The sequence below is a fragment of the Melitaea cinxia genome, chromosome 20 (genome assembly GCF_905220565.1).
Source record: "Melitaea cinxia chromosome 20, ilMelCinx1.1, whole genome shotgun sequence".
Taxonomy (NCBI): Eukaryota; Metazoa; Arthropoda; class Insecta; order Lepidoptera; family Nymphalidae; genus Melitaea; species Melitaea cinxia.
Genome location: NC_059413.1, coordinates 1,024,415 through 1,031,638, shown reverse-complemented (window position 1 = coordinate 1,031,638; position 7,224 = coordinate 1,024,415).

Here is a 7,224-nt window from a genome sequence, read left to right as displayed (position 1 = left end):
AGGTTGAATACTGTTATTATTCTGTTATTGTTTTGACATATCTAATAATATTTTTTGTACTTGTTTGTTGTGTGTATGTTGTTTGTATTTGTTATTGTAGCCAGGTTGTATTTGTATTGTATTTACTTGGCACCAACTTCAAAATTTTAAAATATTTATTTAATCATTTCTGATTAACTAAATCAAAATACGAATTACTTTGTACTAAGTAAATTTATTTTTTACTTTTTAGTTTCCTGTTTGAAGTCGGTTTTTTTTGTTAAAAATTATTTTATTTTACAATTTTTAGTGATGGGTAGACCTAACAAGGATGCTTTTTCTCTTGTGTCGGGGGACCGGAAACATACACAATACACAAGCACAAACACCCAGACAATGACAAACATCTATATGGCCAATTCAAATATCTGTCGTGCGCGGAGATTGAACTCACTAACGCCAGCGCAACAGCCGGTGCTGTGACCGCTGCGCTAACGCGTCGACATACTATGAGTAAAGTTCGCTATCAGGTTTACGTAATAACAACCGGGACTGACAGCCTAACGTGTTCTCTGAGGCTAGGTTGGGAGAACCACAAGGATTAACAACTAGACCGAAAATAAATATTTGTATAAACATAAATATCCACTCCGAGCGGGAATAGAACCCGCGACCGTCGGTGTTTAGGCTCCGCCGACACGGCACATGCACCATTATATCAAAGCGGTCGTCAAACAGCAAAAGATAACTGCTGTAAATTGTTGAGAAATTCCCTCGAGTGTTTATGGGCTCCATCATCAAACCTGGTCCTGTGACACAGATGATCACACAGCAGGTAATTGCTATAAATCGTTGAAAAGTTCCCTCGACTATCTTTCGTCTCCATCATCAGACTGTAATGGCACTTGTAACTCATATAGGTGCAAAGTTCTCATCAATAGAAACGAATTAAGTTCAAACAGCAGGTAATTGCTATAAGTCGTTGAAGAGTTCCCTCGACTATCTTTCGTCTCCATCATCAGACTGAAATGGCACTTATAACATACATATGCAAAGTTCTCATCAATAGAAACGAATTAAGTTCAAACAGCAGGTAATTGCTATAAATCGTTAAAGAGTTCCCTCGACTATCTTTTGTCTCCATCATCAGACTGTAATGGCACTTATAACTCATACAGGTGCAAAGTTCTCATCAATAGAAACGAATTAAGTTCAAAAACCAGGTAATTGCTATAAATTGTTGAGGAGTTCCCTCTACTATCTTTCTTCTCCATCATCAGATCGACTCCAGACCTTTATTAAAAAGTAGTGCTTTATAGTACTTAATGAAAACATGATTAAATTTACTAGTCACCCTTACGATTTTTGAAAGTTTCCCTCAATTTCTCTGGGATCCCATCATCAGATCCTGGTTTCCTTTATCATGGTACCAAACTATGGATATCTCCTTTCCAACAAAAAAAGAATTATCAAAATCGGTTCATAAACAAAGAAGTTATCCCTGAACATACATAAAAAAAATAAAAAAAAATATATACGGTCGAATTGAGTAACCTCCTCCTTTTTTTGAAGTCGGTTAAAAATAAAAATCGTAGGTATTAATAATAGCATGGTGTCGTCTCCTGTCAAAGATTTTCATTGTAATATGAAACTTTGAATAGTTACGGGTCTCTGTAAAGAACTCACTATAGACGGCGCCACGGTTCGCTTAAACCGAAAATAAAAATCATCATATCAAAAATTTCGCTCTAGCGGGTACATCGTTCCATAGCTTAATTGGCTAGAGCGCCGACACGGTCAGTCGGAGACGCGGGTTCGAATCCCGCTGGAGCGGTCAATTTTTGATATGATATTCAAAAATGATGAGTGAGATTTCAAAATTCCTTAGATCATTATTAAGTCATAATAGTGTAAATGTTAAACTTTGATTCATATTAGCAGAAACATTCGACTTGAGAATTCTAATCAACAATAACTGAAATCGACCTTATGAATCAAATAGTAACGCGAGAAAATAGGATATCACAGCAGCTTTAGTGTAATTAAGTGTATGGTAAAAGAAAAATTTAACACAACATTTACTGTCCCTACTTTAGCTGGGTAGGAAATACTACAATTCTAGAGCAGAATTTCTAGAGCAGACTTACTGGGAATGTATTTGAAACTTTATAGGAGATTGGAGCTAAATAGCCCTTCGCTCACGTAATATTGTGTTTCTTTGGTGAGCAACGTAGCTAGAGTCCCAAAATAGGTAGAGTACACCCAGTAAAAAGTAACGAGGTAATACCTAAATCATAAAAAATACCTCTCCTTTTTTACCAAGGTTAAAGAGGCAGAAAAAAGCACCGTGCGTGAAAAAATAAAAATATAATTGTTTAATATCGTATTTTTGTTTCAGATCAAGGTTTTTATTAAAAATGAAAATAACTCAAGCTCCTGCGAAAAGCTTAAGATTCGTTTGTTAATATTAAGTTGGATTGGTTTATGGGTCCTGGTATTCTTCGATATTTACGGCTATGTGTTAGAGATTCTTGTTCACGGTCAAGAAGGTGTCCAATAACATTATTATAATTATATTTAAACTCAGTTAATGATTCAAACTTGTGCAGTTAATTTCCGCACGTTCTTGAAGCGAACAAACGTATTTGAAGAATTTGATTTAATTTCAAGCTGTCAAGGGGGATCTAATTTTTTTTCTACAACTAGGTCGATAAACATGCGTACCCACCTGATGGTAATTAATTACCGCAGCTTATAGACGCCTGCAAAGTCAGAAACATCGCAAGAGCAATGCCGACCCTATCCCCAATCCCTTTCAGGAGCTCTGGTCACTTTACTCACCACAGGAACGAGTAAGGTCGAGGTACTTCCCCAGTCAGGCTGCTCCAAATTTTGAGCAGGATATTAGCTGCTGTGTCCTACCTCAGTTAAAATAATGTACAAGTTACGTGTAGAGATTTTGTTCTCCGAAAAGTTGAACTGGACGCTTGATTCGAATATTAGAAGTTTACCTGGTTGACCTAAAAGCTTATGATATGATACCTGATCTAAAGGGTTTATTTACCACAGTGCTTATATATTTTGTTATAACACTGTTACAATTTTCAATAACATTACGCCAAATTTATATTTTGAACGTTTTTTTTTTTTTTTTTTTTGTTAAATGGTAGACAGTTCGCCAGTTTCATAATTACTACAACCGTACCTATGTACGCATTTTACAAAAATGCTTTGCATTCATTTACACGCACACGCCGTAAGTTGCACTTACTAAAAATAATCATTTAAATTTGATATTATTTTTAAATTACTTAAAGTTTTGACAGATACACAAGTAGCTTATACCAAAAAGGTTTTGTTATTTTCAGTGAGGACGCTACTTCTGTACTCTTTCTTTTACTACGAGTACTTTCTAGTTTTGCTCCTGCAACTACAATTTATATTGACCGCTCTTGAACTTCTGTCAGCACTACAGTTGTTGAATGACGCTCTAGAGCGGTTGATATTCTTCAGAACAGACAAAGAAAGTATGAGATGAGTTTTGTTTCTTATTACTAAAGTTATTATTATTAGTAACTTTTTGGGACGAAGTTCTTTACGGCAGGCTTGACATTTGGCTGGGCGAGCGAACTAAAAAAAATGTGATACTAAAACCGTAAGAAAAATATACAACGGAAGTGACGTAATATCAGTCACACGACTGTATAATATGACGTTTGTAAAACTAAAATATTATTAGTAAACTTTTTTTTTTAAATTATTTATGTAATTTTATACTGTCGACAAAAATAAATAAAGACACGTGTTTTTTTTATTTCACTTAATCGTTTGAATAATTATTATTATTATTTTGTTTGATTTATTTTATTTTAGGGTATTTGTTATTTTCTAAATTACTAAATTTCCTAAATACTTGTACTTAATTAAAAACCAATCAACAAAATTAAAAAAGAAATCAAGAACTAGAAAATGTATATAAAATTCAACATTTTTTTTAAAAATTGTGTTGCTTCTATACCATCCGAAGGAACTTCGTTCCTACTTGGTGTCCCATGACACCACATAATTTTATAGTTTACTTTTCAATTAACGACATACCAGGGCCGTTGCATGAAAATAATATGGGAAGGAACCGCTGCGTGTGATTTGCACACACTCTCATCTCTAGGGAGCTTCGTCTGTCCTTCGAACCAATATGCTGCTGAATTTTGACGTCTACAAAAATAACTTTTAATAACATATTTCTATACTAGTACTTTTATTTTAGGAACAAATGAGCATCGCCTGTTCTTCATACATGACGAAATAAAGAACATTTACAAGAAGAGAAAAAACAATTTTATTTGCAACGAAAGTCCTGTCGCACCCATCAGCTGTATTAAGGCTATTGATATTGTTACGTGTTAGGGTTCGAAGGATTTGGAGAGAAAGACCTGCTGACTCTTTTCAAGACTTTATTCACTAGCACTAGGTCCAACACAAAGCACTAGGTTCAAACACTAAGCACTAAGTTCAAACACTAAGCACTCACAATGTCCTTAGTCGTAGCCAATGTCGTAGGATTCGCTAGTTTTCACTCTTGAAGTCGCCTCGAAGATCGCTCAAACTGAACTGAACTGTCCTCGCTCGCCTCGCTGCGGCTATTTATATCGGCCGAGACGAGGCCCAGACCATTCTGGAAAGTTCGCGCATGTACCCGGTTTTCGAGACTATACTTCTATATAGTTCCACAATAGTACCTCTAACGCCATCTAGTATTGAGTAGAGAATTTCATGTTATCGCTGTCTTTGTGTGGTTTCGATGGTTACCGCTAGATGGCGCTAGTTTCTTTGTGTGTTCGTAACACTACTCCCCTCTTAGAGATGCTCGTCCCGAGCATCGTTGTTACTGCCATGGTAACGCGCCAGACGGTCTATGTGTACCACTTTGAATGTCCCTCTTGGTTGCTTTTGAATCCTGTAAGTCACATCATTCAGTCGGGTAACCACTTTGTATGGACCGTCCCACTTGGTCTGCAACTTTGGCGATTTCCCTTTCCGGCGGGTTGGGTTATGCAGCCACACCAGTGACCCTTCCTTGAAGCCGCTCGTGTTCGATTTCCGGTCGTATCTGGTTTTCATGTTCTCGCTTGAATGTAACCCATTTTCCCGAACCAAGGCGTGTATATAGCGCATTTTTTCCCTTAAATCGCTGACATAGTCTTGTACGGTATTTGGTCCCTCCGGTGCCCCTCCAGTCAATAGGTCTACTGGTATTCGTAATTCTCTACCGTAATTGACATACGCCGGGGTAGCTTTTATGCTCTCATGCTCGGCGGTTCGGTACGACAGAAGGAAGAGTGGTATATACTGGTCCCAATCTTTTTGTTTGTCGTCTACCAATTTGGCCAAATGCCTCTCAAGGGTCTGGTTAAATCTCTCAACCATTCCATCAGACTGTGGATGGTACGCGGTGGTCCTCGTCTTATGCATGCCCAAGATTCTGCACACTTCCTGAAATACTTGCGATTCGAAGTTCCTGCCCTGATCGGAATGGATTTCTAGAGGCACGCCAAAGCGACATATCACTTCTTCGACTAACTTAGAAGCGACTGTTGTAGCTTCTTGGTTTGGTATGGCGAACACTTCGGGCCATTTGGTGAAGTAGTCCATGACGACCATAAAATACTTGTTTCCCGATTCCGTTACAGGAAATGGCCCCGCTACGTCAACTGCAATTCGTTCCCACGGTGCACCGACGTTATACAACCGCAAGTTCCCACGGCTCCTGGTCTGTGGTCCTTTTACAGCAGCGCAAGTAGTACATTTGCGGCACCAATCCTGTACATCATCTCGACAATGCAACCAGTAGAATCGTTCTCGCACTTTTGTTAACGTCCTCTTGACACCTAGATGACCCCCTGATACGCCATCGTGTATTTCACGGAGAACATCTGGTACTCTCGTTCTTGGGACAATTATCTGAAGGTGGAACTCTCTGCCGTTAGTCTTCTCCCATTTCCGGTAGAGTATTCCGTTTTGAAGTAACAGACTGTCCCATTGAGCCCAGTATGCCTTAGTGACAGCGCCAGTGGGTGCAACCTCACTCCAGATTGGTTTTACGTCACCCCGTTTCTTCCATGTGATGATATGCCGAAGGTCGTCATCTCTTTCTTGAGCTTCCCTCATAGCATCATTCTCCCAGATACCCAAAGGACTCGTTCTTGTTAGCTTTAATGTTACTTCATTAGATTCTTGCTTAACACAATGTTTGCAGTCTTCCGAACACGGCCTTCGTGAGAGTGCGTCGGCATTCCCATGCAATTTTCCGCTGCGGTGTTCCGCCTTGAAGTCGTACTCCTGAAGCTGCTCAATCCATCGAGCTACTTGACCTTCTGGGTTCTTGAATTGCAGTAGCCACTTCAAGGCTGCGTGATCAGTTCGCAGTAAAAACTGTCTGCCGATGAGATATTTGTTGAAATGTTGTAGCGTCTTTACAACAGCCAAGAGTTCTCTTCTTGTCACACAGTAGTTTCTCTCTGGCTTGGATAAAGATTTGCTGAAATACGCAATAACTACTTCTCTTTCACCCTGTTTTTGAGATAACACCCCTCCAATGGCCGTGTTGCTTGCATCCGTGTCGACTATAAACCGACCTTCGGTTTGTGGATATCCCAGGATTGGTGTTTCACACAGATGTTTTTTCAGTTTCTGAAAAGAATCTTCACAAGTCCCATCCCAACTAAATTGTCGTTTATCTTCTGTCAGCCTATGTAATGGCTTGGCTATCTCTGAGAATCCCTTAACAAAACGCCTGTAGTATGAGCATAGACCGAGGAATGCTCGCACTTCGGTTTTGTCCTTAGGGGTAGGCCATTTTTGGACTGCTTCCAGTTTCTCCGGGTCTGTCTGGATTCCATCACTGGAGATAACATGGCCGAGATAACTGACCTTATTCCTGAATAAACGACACTTTTTCGGGTTCAACTTTAATTTGGCCCCCTCTATTTTAGCGAAAACTCGCTCCAAGTTTTGCAAATGGTCCTCGAAGTCACGGCCGACAATGATGACGTCATCTAAGTAGACTAAGCAAGCCTCTCCAACTAAGCCTGCCAGTACACACTCCATGAGTCGCTCAAATGTGGCAGGTGCGTTGCACAATCCGAAGGGCATGACTTTAAATTGCCATAAACCTTTACCGGTCGAGAAAGCTGTCTTCTCCCTGTCTTTTGGATGAATTTCCACCTGCCAGTATCCAGATTTTAG